Source organism: Fukomys damarensis, unplaced genomic scaffold (assembly GCF_012274545.1).
Source record: "Fukomys damarensis isolate Sample0158 unplaced genomic scaffold, DMR_v1.0_HiC HiC_scaffold_5, whole genome shotgun sequence".
NCBI lineage: Eukaryota > Metazoa > Chordata > Mammalia > Rodentia > Bathyergidae > Fukomys > Fukomys damarensis.
In genome coordinates, this window is record NW_022900917.1 from 75,361,454 (window position 1) to 75,374,950 (window position 13,497).

Sequence of the window (13,497 nt, forward strand, 5' to 3'; positions counted from 1 at the left end):
ATTAGCGTTATCAATAGACTTTTCAAGCAAGATGGAAATCGGAAGTCTGCATAAGGCAGCATACACTGATGAGAAGCCCCGGCTTGGCCTGTCTCCTATGGGTCACCTGTCACAGAGCAGATGACTGAGCCACACCAGGCCTCTCAGGCTATGGGTCTAACAGGATATGGGTGTTGGCTGTCTAAAGAGATCTGAGAAGTTTCCCCCAGGCTGCTGCGGGGAGCCCTGGGCTGCTCTTTCTTCAGCTTGCTATTCCCTCCTTCCTTCTCTGGGATAGAAATCAGAAGAGAGGAGACTGCAGCCCCGTGTGTGCTAGTGTTGTGTCGGGAAATGTCTAACTGTCCATGTTCTGAGGGGAATATCCAGTTGGCGACGTTTGCCAATTTCTGTGGCGTAAATATTCCTGCTGTGGCTGATCTTCAGTTTCCCATGTGCTGTGAGGAAGGGAAGCGCTGAGTGGGTCTGAGGAGCTCCAGGCTCCACAGGATGACAGACTCGGTGCTGAATCTTTCTCCTGCAGACGGTTGTCTGGTGGCACGGTTACCTGCAGACACCTTCATTTGTTGTTTAAAGGAAAAGAGGCCCTCATCTCACCTGGGAGCCACTATGTAGGCCTAAATCAGAAGTCAAAAGTACCCTGATTCATTTGGTGCCCCAGAGAGCACAGGTACTGTACAGAGGAGGACAGGGGTTGTCAGACAGATTATGTGACTCACCGAGGGTCCCACAGATGGCTTGGAGATGGAATCAACTTTCAGAACTTGGTTATTTTTGGTCCCAACCCTATTTCCTCCACTGTATTCATCTCAGCAGAATGGCACTTCACTTCTAAGAACACATATGGTAAGAGCTAGGGTCCTCAGGACCCCGAAGAAGAAAGCCTTCCCCAGCCCAGCCGGTGTCCATGGACACCCTCACTCTGCATGTTGGGAACACTCCTCCCTGGTCAGGGGCCTGCTCTGCACCCCTGCCCTGAGTCCTGAGATGCCAGCCTCATACTATAAAATCCTTAGTGGGTGACTGCAGTACTGTGATAAAGAACGAGTCCATTTCTTACCTAGCTTTCCCCAAACACTACATCTTCAGAGCCCACGGTGGTCTACTAGCTTCTCCCATGGGTGCCAGTTTGCACCTCCCTGAAGGGTGGGTGGACCCGATGGGGGGCTGTCTGTGCTCATCAAGGATGGTGCCACAGTCCAGGGCCACAGGGGAGGAGTGGGGGCTGACAGGCACTGGGGAATCTTGAGTCTACACTGCCCTTGGCCCCCACAGCTCCTCATGGTGTTCCTCATTTCCCACTGGCTTTGTGCAAAACTGGGGAAGCTGATCCCATTGCACAACTTGTCCTTGGGGGCAGGATTTGAATACAGGCTGTTTTGCTCCAGAACTGGCTTACTCTCCCCATGTCCTCAGGCATAGAAAGGTGGGGGTTACAGAAAGCCAAAAGTTTCCTCTGTGCCCTTGCTTGGTGAGCTGGAGGGTTATGCCAGTGGCAGGCATTCAGTAGCTGGACAGTCAGGTAAGAGAAAGCAAGCCAGGCCCTCAGGGTGCTTGGAGTGTGAGCTCAGAGGACACAGTTCAAGCTGATTGTTCACTGACTTGGGAGGTGTGGGGTGATGATAACCCAGGTGTAAAGTGGGGAGAGGCTTTCCTCTCCCAGGGTAAATGTGAAGGTTCATTTACAGATTCCCAGCTGCTCTGCTTCTCCTATTCTCTCTCCCTGGCTCTCCTTCTCCTCCAGGGTACTTGCCATGATGGCCTTTGTGTGTTTGCCACCCTTCCTACAGGATAACTTTCTGAGCACAGGTTCCACACTGAGTGCTCAGCAAAAAGCTGTGGCCTCAAAGAGCCTGGTACATAATAGGTGCTCAGTTAACTGGCAGACTGACCAAAGACATTGTACAGAAAGCTGCTGGCCTGGTTTCAAGGCAACTTGACTCACTCAAGGTGGTTAATGTGACTCCAAAGTCAATCCCAGGACTCACTTTCCCCAGAGGCTCTTCAGGTATCCCTAACTTCAGTCACTCCTCAGCTCCACCCACAGCAAGCCTTCCAGCTGCAGTGCCAAGCTGCCTTGTATGATGTCCAGGGAAATGGAACTTTGCAAGGCTGTTTGACAACAAATGTAAGCCACTGAGCCCATGACATCTCTGTTTCTGGCTAGAACTGAAATTACTATAACCGAGTGTGTTCCCCTCCTCCTTAGTGGGGCCCAGAGGGGAGGAAGTGGTTTGGACATGATGTACGCAATTCCTTCGGAACCTTGGGGAGGTGGAGAGAGAGAGAGGAAGTCAGTCATATGGTGTGGCCTGAATGCATACTTATTGTGGAAATGGATGGAGAGTGGATGGGTGGGTAGGTGGATGGATAGATGGATGGGTGAGTGGATGGATGGATGGATGGATGGATGGATGGATAGGTCGATGGGTGGATGGATAGATGGATAGGTGAGTAGATGGATAGATGGTGAATGGATGGATGGGAGGACTGGCAGATACATAGATAAAAGTACTAACTTCCTCAGGTTGCTAATTAGAACCAGTGGTTTGGTCTGACATACTGGAAATCTTTAATGAGAATTTAAAATTCTATAATCTCTTAGAGCTGGGAAATAAATTTTTGCTGAATGTGCAATGAAAAATTAAAACCCAGAAGCATCTATTAATGCAGAGCACTGACAGGGGGTGTGCTGGAATGAATAATTTCTGTCCTTGATAAAGGCATGATCTCCTGGGGGCATGTTGCCACTCCCGCTGGTCGGAGTGAGGGGTGTTTCTACATTAGGAAAATGGTTTCTGTTTTCTGCAATACAAACCCACCCATGTCTGTTTCATTTTTATCAGTTAGAGGAACAGGCAGAAATATGTCTTGGGAAAATGGAGAAGGAGTCCACAGCTCATTGGTTTTGCAGTCTGTTCTACCCACTAACAGTTTTCAGCCTGGGAACACCAGGCACTCGGTGTATTTTAATTGTCTAGTTCAGAAGTGGTATCAATAGCCATTATTTAGTACTTAGCATCACCTACATATCCCATGTAATTTAAACATGTTACAAACACATGAGGAAGCTGGGCTTCTTTTTATGAGGAAGAAGCTGACATCTAGAGAGGTGGAGTGACTTGCCCAGGGTCACATGGGCCTTGATGCCTGTCCCTGGGTGCTGTCCCAGCTGTAGGTGACTGAAGCACTGTTTTCTCACCATGCTTCTTGCTGCCTGCTTGAGCTGTGGACACTGCAGGAGTGTGAGTGCACTGCAGTCTATCTGTCCCACAGGTTATTTTGCTGTGCTTTCCTTCCAAAGAGCCTTCCTCTGGAGAGTGTCTTTTGTAATGGAATTTCTGGAAGTCTCACCTGAGGTCCCCCAGCCCCAGCCCCATGTTAAAAGGACCGCATTCCAGATGCGTAGACTGGCGACGCAGCACCTCATGGCAAACTTTCTAATGACAGTTTGCAGACTGCAGGATGCATTTCTTCTGAAGAGCACTGCTGTGGATACAGGACTCTGTCCCTAGCCCTCATCACGCTTGCCGAGGCTCCACTTTCCCCCACCTCAGCCCCAGAGCACCTCACTGCTTCCACCTCCCAGCAGCTGGGTGACTTGGGCAAGTCACTTAACCTCTCTGAGTGCTATTCTTCCCTTGCCGAAAGCAAACAACAACTGCAGTCCTACAGTATTGCTGCTTCAAACCATGCCCCCTGCCCATCCCTTGGGGACACCATCACAGTCCCCTCAGGCCATCCTGAGGCCAAAGCTCAGGTCTTTCTCTGTCCAGGCTCCCTCCACATGTGGGCACCTAAGAGAATATGCAGCATGCCACATTCCTCAGGAAAATCTTCCAATCAAACATTCGATGATCTCAGAATGTGCAGGCATCGCATGTTGGCCTTTCCTGGACCAACCCCTCGTACACAGGCCACCTTAGATTGTTGTCAGTTAAATTTGCCACCTTCCCCCAAGAAGCTCCACGCCATGACACTCCATGCACACTATTGCAGTCACTCCATCGCTCTGGGATCGTTGTGCCTTTAGATCTTACAACAACTCTAGGCTGCTAGCACTTGCTGAGCACCTACTGTGGTGAAGAAGCTGTCCTGGCAATTGGTACATTTTAATTCATTTAACCTGGCCAGTATCTGTGTGAATAGGTACCATTACTGCCATTTTAAGGACAAGAAAATAAAAGCCTGGCATGGTTTAAATGACCTGCTCAGGGCCAGACACAGGTAGGAAGGCCAGTGGCAAGTCCCAGCTGTCACTTGCAGAGGCTGTGGTGTGCCGGGCTGCTCTGGAGGGAGACTCTGTCCCCTGGTACAGTGTGTCTCGCCCACCCCTGCCCCTGCCTCCAGCTTGTCTTTCCTTAGACTTAAGCCTGCAGTGCCCACTGAGCAGCTGTGGGCTGCTGGGCACAGCATAAGGCGGGCTTTGCCCAAGATGCAGCCCTGCTTGTTCTTGGAAGTTCTTCCCTCTCTCCCCAAAGTAGTTCTCTACCATATGTGCATCACCAGGGCCCTGAAGTCTCTCCCCGCCCTGAACCCAAGATACCTTCAAACACTGGGCATGGCTTCCCTGGGGAGCCAGCTGCAGAGCGGCCTCCAGGCCCGGGTCACCTCCTCTCCATCAGCTGCTGCTGCTCCTGAAGCAGGCGGCCGGAGCGTGGGCGGGCATGGAGGAGAAGCCCATGCTATTGAGAAGTCCCGCAGTTGCTAACACATACTTCCTCTGCTAGAAAGGAGGAAGGCGCTGCTGGCAGAGGGCCGGTTCCTGTTTTCACCAGCGCTCTGAACAGACTTCTCTCTGCAAGGACAGTGAAGAGAGAGGCGTTATTAATTTTTTTTACAAAACACTTGAGAGGATAGGCAGCTTGGTTCTAAATGGCCAGGGCTTTCAGAAACTTGGTCTTTTTTTTTCTCTCTAATTAAAAGGCAGAGAGGGCTGAGAATTTGCTTGTACACATCCCAGGAGCTCACGGGCCCATGGAGCCTATGGCTCAGCTGGCTGCAGCTTCTCTTCTGTGAGTTTCTCAGTTTCTACAGTTTTTTTGCATCATTGCCAAAGAGACCCCAGAGCTGAGCTGCCGAGGCCCAACTCTGATTCCACAGAAACTAGTTTCCAGTCACCAGAGATGTGGAGCAGTGAGCAACAAGGCCCTGTGCACACAGGGCTGCCAGTTAGGCCCCTTCCTGGGGGCCTCCCCTTGTGTGTCACTAGCGGAAGAAGCCAGCAAGTTTATGGGAAAGAGCCAGTTCTCCCAGGTCAGGACTAGAGAGACAGGCACTCGGGAGGGAGGCCTGACCAGACCCGGAGTGAAGGGAGGGAACGCAAGGAACTCCACGGGGGTGCAGGCAGCTGGGAAGCTTTCGGCCTGGTAGGTAATGCCGTGTGGAAGTTCATTCCCTGGGCTGTGATGGTGATACTGTGGCCATGTGGGAGGAGGCTCTGGGTCTTAGGGAGCGTGTTCTGACCTATTGGAGGCCAGTGTCACAATGGCTACAGCTCTCAAATGTCTCCTGCACACACACACACACACACACACACAATCACGGTGTAGAAGGACAATGAGAGGACACGAAAGCAAGCGTGGCCCACTTAATATCCTGAATCCATGTGAAGGGTACAGAAGTGTGCATTGTTCTCTTTCAATTTATGACGGATTTGAGATTAGAATCTACAATTGTGTATCACATAATATAATATGTGTATCACACGCATCTGTAGAATTCCGGTATTCACAGGTTATGAGTCTCAAGCAGGGAGACCTGAGAAGGTGGGGCTCTGGGCAGGTTGATAGAAGAGGCAGAGGTGTCAGAGGCATCAGCTCCAGGACAGCCTGGAATTAAATCCGTGGAGCCAGGAAGGCTGGGTCTCCACGATGAGTGGCCTCTGCCGGCCCCTCCCAGGCCTCCCCTTTCACAGAGTGGACAGGGCATCAGAGTCCAGCACCTCACTTGTGGTCACAGCACTGAGCCAGGGCAGAGTCTAGGGCCTGTAACCCATGGCTTCACCCAGTGACAGCCACGCTGGGACAGTCATTTGGAAACCTCAACCTGGTGGCATTTGTAAAGATGAATTAAAAGCACCAGAGCCACATCTATATTTAGAAGGCACTGTGTACTAGATAGATGCTCCCGCAGCTGGCTTGTAAAAACAACCCGTCTGTGCAGAGCATGCTGGGAAGGCACAGAGGAAATGTTGCAAGGGCCTGAGGGGGCACCTTGCCCCAGCAGGGAAGAGAAGACACCAAGGTCTGCGGAAGTGCAGCTTCCCCAGCTCACACCAAGACGAGAGAGAGCACTGGGTTTAGTTGGTGATTGCTGGGTGACGACTTTTGATAATCATTTCCCGAGGATCTACTGCAGGCTGGACCTTGAAAGCATTCCCTCTCCCATTATCCCTTCTATAAAACTCTGCTAGGCACAGCACACCTCAGACTCAGGATCCAGCCCTGAGTAGGCTGGCCAAGCCCAGCCTCCCTGCATTTCCCTCCTCTGGTGGGAGGAGCGTTCCTGTGTTAGAGGCAGGCAGGGCCACAGCTGGTGTCCGCTGCTGTGAGAGGATGCAGCGGAGCCTTAGCACAAAGGGTGCTCCCCGAGGCAGGCGGTGTCAGGGATGTGTGCCTCAGGGAAAGGTTTCAGGACCGGGGGCCTGTGGGAGGATAAGCAGCCAGCTGACGACAAGCCAGGGAGTGAGACGTGCACGCGAAAGGAACCAGCGGTGTGACCTGAAGTCTGGGGGAGACACAGTCGGGGTTTGAGGGAGCTCCAACTCTGGTGGCAGAGGTGACACATGACCACACGCAGGGCCCATGGGGTGGTTGGGCACGAGAGCCGTGAGAAGCCTGGGCATGCAGCGCTAGAGCCTGTAGGATGGCAGAGTCCTGAGAAGGAAGACTATTTCATTTTGTCAGGCAAGCCTCTCTCTGATCATACCTCTGCAGCCCAATTTCCATACTGCACATGCTTTTCTCTCCTGGTCCGTGGAAGGGATCTTTGAGTCAGAACTGCTGTCTTTTATTTAGATATGCACTTTATTATCCATTCATTCATTCAACAAACTTTGTGAGCATTTGCTGTGTGCCAGGCACAGTACATGCACCACAATTCCTACCAAGAGATTAGGAGCTACCCTCTTAGAGCCGCTTAGAGCCCAGGCCGGGCATAAAACAGTACATCGCGTATTGCTGTATTTCCAGGTGTCACACAGACCTACTGCAAATTTCTTAGGTATACATAAAACCTGCCACGGCAGATAAACAGGGAAGAATACTCAGAGACAGTCCAGACTGGCTCTAACCCTCCCTGCCTTCGAGGATTTATAATTTAGAGAAGGAAACAGATTCAGATCAGAACCTGGGAGTAGGACTTTGGAGAGCTGGGGAAGGCAGGAACCTGGCACTGCAGCCCAGCAGAACCGAGTCAGGTGCCACCTCAGAGGCACGGTCATCATTCAAGGTCATGGAGGCACTCAGGCACCATAGCCAGCAAAGACAAAAATGCTCCAGGTGATGCCCACGTGAGAGTGGAGACAGCCAGGCTGTGCCTCCCTGGCAGGTGACGGCCGTGGATCAGGTTATGCTTTAGGGCTTGATGACACGCAGGACCATCTGTGTAGAAAGTATCTGATTGCCAGAGGGCTTCACAAATTAATTAGCTCTTAGGGCCCAGACAAAAGGCCACAGGGAGATTCCAAGATGCCAGCCATGCATGGGCTAAAGATGTCACCTTTGTTAAGATGCCCTGATCCCCTGCGTGAGCCTGGTTTCGCACAAGTTGTCAGGATCAGGCATCCTGTTCCCTGCTGGAGTTGGCAGCCTCCTGACCTGAAGAAGTTCATTTTTCCAGCCCCAGGTCTCAGAGAGTCTCTGGGTTCTGGGAGGGTCAGTGCTTCTAAGGTGATTTGGCATCACATGGTGGGGGCAGGGAGAAGTGCTGGTTAAAGCCCTTCATTGGTCAGAATTCACAGCTGGAGCCAGTGTTGGTTAGAGGTCCTGGGTCTACTGGAGAGTTTTCCTTCTACCCCTCTGCACACTTTCAATATAAATGTTGGGAAGAGAGACAGCCAGAGGACAGAGGCAGCCTGGAGAGCTAACTTGCTTCTTCTCCATGGAGAAAAATCAAGTATAGATTAGTGGGTGCCAGACACTGTGGTTGGTCCTAGACGCTGTTGGTGGGATTCTGGGCTCTAAAGAGTTAAACTACGGGACCTCAAGACTCCTCCCAAGCTTGCATCCTCTGAGGAAGAAGCTGCAGCCTGTGTTATGGCCCAGTGAGTGCAGACTCAGTGGTTCAGCCTTCCATTCAAGGCATATTTGCTAAGCACTTTTCTTTGTGAATCAGAACAATGGGGTGTTAAAGTCAGAGAGAGTGGCTGAGAGAGAGGACGGTAAGGTAAGGGGAGCTCTCCCCTCTGAAGAGTGACATTTGATGAGAGCTCAGAGAGCCCATAAGGTGAGTGGGAAGGGGAAGAGCCATCTGCTGAATGGAACTGCTCAGTTGGTGCCAAAAATGTAGGCCTAGAAATGCCTATTCTGCTCAGGAGCAGCGAGAAGGGCTGGGGACAGTACCAGGGACGGCCATCGCTGCTGTCACTCCCTCACAGCACTCTCTGCCCAGACTTCATCTGGAGAAGCTGAGGCCCCTTAACTCCCTTGCCCTGGCCACTAGCTGACTCTGTGACACCACCTGGCCTAGGCATGTGGGCCCTGCAGGTGGTGAGCTGGCTGTCACTATCAGAAGAGCCTCCCAGCAGGTCTTCTTCCATCCCACCCCTGCCATTACAATCCCACTTATCTTTCACTAGCCCTGCATCCCTAAAGATGACTCAGCACTGTTGCCATCCTCCTCAAACGCCTGCCCCACCAGCCTTGTGCCTTCCCCTGGCACTCAGTGCTCAGCTGTCTCTCCCGCTGCCTCCTTCCCAGCTTCCATGACAGTAGCACTGCTGGAGAGCTCCCTGTTCCCGGTCCTGGGACACCTGGCCCTCCCTGCTTCCTCCAGCTCCAGCTTCTCCAGACGAGGTGGAGCTTACCTCTCCAAGCGCATCCCTCAGGACTCCCTGAGCAGAAGTGAACACTTCCTTGAAGCTCTTTGGCCTCAGGGAGTAGAATTTATTGCAGAGTGGAATCCACGTCGAGAGAGTCCCAGGCCCTAGGGTAGGGTCCTGAGTCTCTCCCACAGCCTAAATGCTGTTGCTAGTGGTCACGAGGATCCAAGGATAACGGGTACAAACCTCCTAACGTGGTGCACAGAGCCAGTCAACAGGTCCAAAAAGCCCTCCTTTCCTTTGTAATTGGAAGGTGCGCTTGGGAAGGCCACGGAGCCCAGCAGAGAGCCCTGCCCAGAGCAGACAATGCAGGGAGAAAGACAGTGGTGCCCGCCCATTATAGGTCCTTAGGTCAGGAACATAGCAGATAGTGTGCTCACCATCCCAGTTGGAAGAGAGCAGATGCTGTTGTTCCTCAGGAAGTAAATGTCTCTGTTTCTAGGGAGCCTCTGAAGGATGTATTCTGCAGCTGGAGTGGCACTTCTGTGCGTGTCCTCAGGCTTTGTGTCTCTGTAGGAGCCCTCCCGGGCTAAGGGTAGGTTCAGGAGAAAAGCACTGTGATGTGCTCTCTGCTGTGAAGGGCCGCCTGGGTGTAGCTCCCTGGAGCTCTCCTCCTCCTCGTATTGCTCAGCCAGACCTGCTGTGGCAGCCGGAGAGACCAGGCTGTTCTCAGCTCTGTGAGGGGTGGTGAAGAAGGTGGCAGGCTTCCCAGAGGCTGGCACGTCCCTGAGCCGGGATCAGTTTTAGTACTTTGCTACTTTGTTTCTGGACGGATTGACTTGCAAACTCTTTTCTATAACAGAACCTACTCAGGGACTCATTTATTTGACTATTCCAGAGCTCCCTTAGGCTAAGCTGTGAGGGACACAAGTGACGCATGCTCTTCCCTCCAGGAGCTCAGGGTGGGGTGAACACGTGTGGGGGCTCTGGTGATCAGGGCAGGCATGAGAGTAACCAGCAATGTTGCAGCAAGCTGAGGATTCTCCAGGGGGGATTCGAGGAACCTGAAATGGGAGGAGTCCACCGAGGCTGGACATGCTGCACACTTGTGGGATGTTCTCCCGGCACCTGCTCAGTTCTGTTTTGTTGTGGGATGACTTCCGGTGCATCTTGCACGGGGTGGGAAATGACTTTGGCATCTGCCACTTCTCGGTTACCTGCTTCTTGTGAGCTCTGCACCCCTCACACCCACCCCAGCAGGCCAGGAATGAGTCAAGTCTCTGCCCTTTTCTGCTGCAGCCTTCAGTGCCCCTGCTGTCCTTGACATATGCAGGGGGCACTCACCAGCTCCTCACTGTCTCCCTGCCTCTCCAGCAACTGCCCTCTACCACCTGCTGCCGGGACATTCTCTGCTGGCCTTGCCTCTGAATTTACCCGTGGTCTGGATGTCGTTCCCTCATCTCAGAATCAGCCCAAGTCAGGGCTGAGTCCTCTCATCCTTCTTCTTTTGGGGCTGAGTCAGGTGGGGGGCTCTGTGCTCTCTTGACCCTCTGAACAAAGAAGGACCAATCAACCCACACTCCTGCCTCTGCCCAAAGACAGGGTGCTCTTCAGTTGCCTGACAGCATGAGCCCCAGACTGGCTCATACCATGCGACACTAGGATGAACCAAGGGTAGTGGAAGGTGGCATCTGTCTGCAGCCCGGCCACTGCCAGAGTGACACACAGCTGCCCAGAGGCAAGAGCATTGCTGACTACATTCATCACCGCCAGCAGAGCAGGGACCATGGGCTGAGGGTGGCCTCCTGTTCTTCCACTCCACCTTCCTGTTTTCTAGACTGGTTATCTCCCAACTTCTGCTCATGCTTCTGGACAGCAAGAAGTTTTGAATAAGCATCTCCAGTGAATTCATATTCAGTCATGGGCCACACACCTGGGTGACTCCACTATTGCATATTTTGCAAACAAGAAAGCAATTAAATGGGTAATATGTTTGAAATAACGTTTATAAGAAGAAACAGAGCTTTCCTCCTGTGCTCCAGTGGATTGTCTTGGGTACCCTTCGGGAGACCCTGGCCGACAGAAACATAAAGAAGATAGGAATTATTTCTGAAAAGGGGGAATTTTGATAAAGAACCTTCAGTCATTCCATTTTTTTCTTTTCTTGGTCTCAGTACATGGTCCATCTTTTGAGGACAGCACAGAGATCCTTTCCACCTCTGTTTAAAAACAAACCCAAGGGCCAGAGGTTCCCATGAGAAAGGAGGTAGCCAGTGAGCGCTTTGGGGCCCTAGGGAGGGCGTTTTTCCAGAGTGTCTCCTAGTTCACCTTCCCAATCTTTCTGCTGGGCTGACTTTCAGAAGCCCTGAGCACTGGGAAGCGGGGACATCTCTGCTCGTCACTGTGACACTGAGCACTAGTGCGGCGCCACAGAGGCCGAATGGGAGGGAGAGACTGAAGGAGCAGGCTAGGAAAACACTCCCCACCACCATATCTCAGAGATCCTTGGGACCTGGATTGTCCTGCACTCCTGGGGTGTTGGCACAGAGGAATTTCTCAGAGAGCGCACGGAGTTATCCCCAGAGGAGCAGCAGCAGGGCAAGCCGGTTCTGGGGACAGTGGACAGCTGGCCAGAGCACTGGCAATAAGACCCTGCCATGAGCTGCCCAACATGGCCCTCCTGAGGCCTCTTCCCACTCTGGCCCAGCGTTTCCATCTCATAAACAGTAATTCCAACGTGCTGCCCCAGCCACCTCTCAATACACTTGAACCACACAGAAGGAGGGGGAGATTTAAATCGCTGTCATCGGGCTAAGTCGGGTGTGAAATGAACCACAGCTAATGGTACCCAGCAGGGGCAGCCCTGGAGGAAGCCGAAACAGGCAGGCTCTGTTGCTTAGAAACAGCTTTGGCAACTCACAAGCTCCTGCTTCACCTACTTCACCTGTTTTACTGCTTTTCATTTTAGCTTGAGTAGCAATAAGGTCATAAATAACTGGCATCTGCCGAGTGCTTTATGGGTTATAAAGTATTTCCAAGTCTGTTATTTCATTTAACTTTCCGCAGAATCTTTTAACTATTGCTATATTCCTATTTATTGGAAACTTGGCACCCATAAGCACTGTATGTGTTATCTCCTGAATCTGTCTCAGCAAATGAAGGGTAAACATTCTTATCCTTACTTTACATTTGATGAAATAATACATGAGGCCCGTAAGTAGCTTTCCTAAGAATATGCAGCCGGTTGGGGAGGGTGTTGGATCTTAAACTGGGCTGGTAGATGTGACTACACACCCACTATACAGATAGCTAGACCAAGACCCAGAGAAAAAAGCCATTGTCAAGTTGTCTATGCAGGATTCAACATGATTTCTCTAACCCAAATGCCCATGGTCTAATTTTCTACATCTCTTTAAAGCAGTACTAATTTATATTTGTTTTCACCTGGCGGATTGAAGGGAATGGCATTGGAAAAGATATGTGGGAGACTCTAAGGCGAGGCAGGTGCTGGGACACAGACACACACTTGAGTATGTGTCTGCTTAGCACATAAAGACCCAGCAGGCCCACAGCAAGTGACTCCCAGGGCCCCTCCACCCAGGGAAACTTTGGGTTGGCTGGAGGGATGAGCACAGCAGCCCTTAGATCTGTGCCCATCTGGGTGTAGGCTGGGCTCAGGCCTCCTGATGAGGAAGTAGGAGTTCAGGGGAAGTGCAGAGCCTGCCTCACTCTCACAGGCTGGGCTGGGGTGAGGTGGGGCGCCCCGGATTAGGGTCACAGACACCTGGCAAGCAGAGCCACGGCTTTCCTTCAGCTGGGCAACACGGCCCTCAGCAGTCCCAGGGTCCTTGTTGTCTAGAATGCTGGTCAGCACCCGACGTCCTCTTCTAGGCCAGGCTGCTGTGCAGCCATCCTCCCCATGGCTGTGGCCTGTGTAGCTTCTGCCCTCCTGACTAGCTCCAGCACCGCCAAGCTCACGCCAGCAGCTCCCTCCCCCTTTCCTTCTAACATGGGGCACAGAAGCCCCCTCTGGGTCAGGTCCTGACTCCCTGCCCACCTGCGGCCCAGCTACTTCCTCCTCCAAATGGCCCTCTGCATCAGGAAGTGCCTGCCTCCCTGCTCCGCCCAAGGAGCAGCTCCTGTGGCGCTGTCCTCAGTGGCTCCCACCAGTTCCGGTTCCCCATTCTCAAGGCCACCCCTCCCCCGCTGACGCATGCTAATTGTACACGCGGATGGAGTGCAGAGTGATGTTACAGCACACGTGTGTGTACGGGGGGTTCTGACCCAACCCAACCAAGGGATTAGCCTTTTCAGGTCCTTGCTTTTTATTTATGTTTGCAGCCGTGGCAGCTTGTCTCTTCGTGGTCTGCATAGTTCTAAGGAGAACGGTGAGGTAGATATGGTCGGCAGGTTCAGAAGGTGCCAGCGGGCAGCTGCCCACTGCAAGGCCAAGAGGAAATGGTGTTGCAGAGTCCACAGCAGTGGGGTGTGCTCACAGGCACCCCAGTGTCCCCCAG

General features: G+C 52.4%; 2 protein-coding genes across 5 annotated transcripts in view; one reads left to right on the top strand and one right to left on the bottom strand.

Moving 5' to 3' along the window:
- Nucleotides 1-13,497, top strand: part of Tg (thyroglobulin) — a 203,508-nt gene that overhangs the window by 152,094 nt on the left and 37,917 nt on the right. The gene's annotated exons all lie outside the window — the stretch shown is intronic.
- Sla (Src like adaptor) overlaps nt 1-13,497 on the bottom strand; it is a 54,497-nt gene that overhangs the window by 26,106 nt on the left and 14,894 nt on the right. The window contains exons 1-2 of one of the 3 annotated variants that reach the window (XM_010629586.2): nt 9,421-9,752; nt 4,544-4,795 (exon numbers count right to left, since the gene is read on the bottom strand). The gene's annotated coding sequence lies outside the window, so the exon portion shown is untranslated. Of the gene's footprint in view, nt 1-4,543; nt 4,796-9,025; nt 9,753-13,497 lie in introns of those variants that run through there. The other 2 variants (XM_010629588.2, XM_010629587.2) reach the window with 2 other exon arrangements.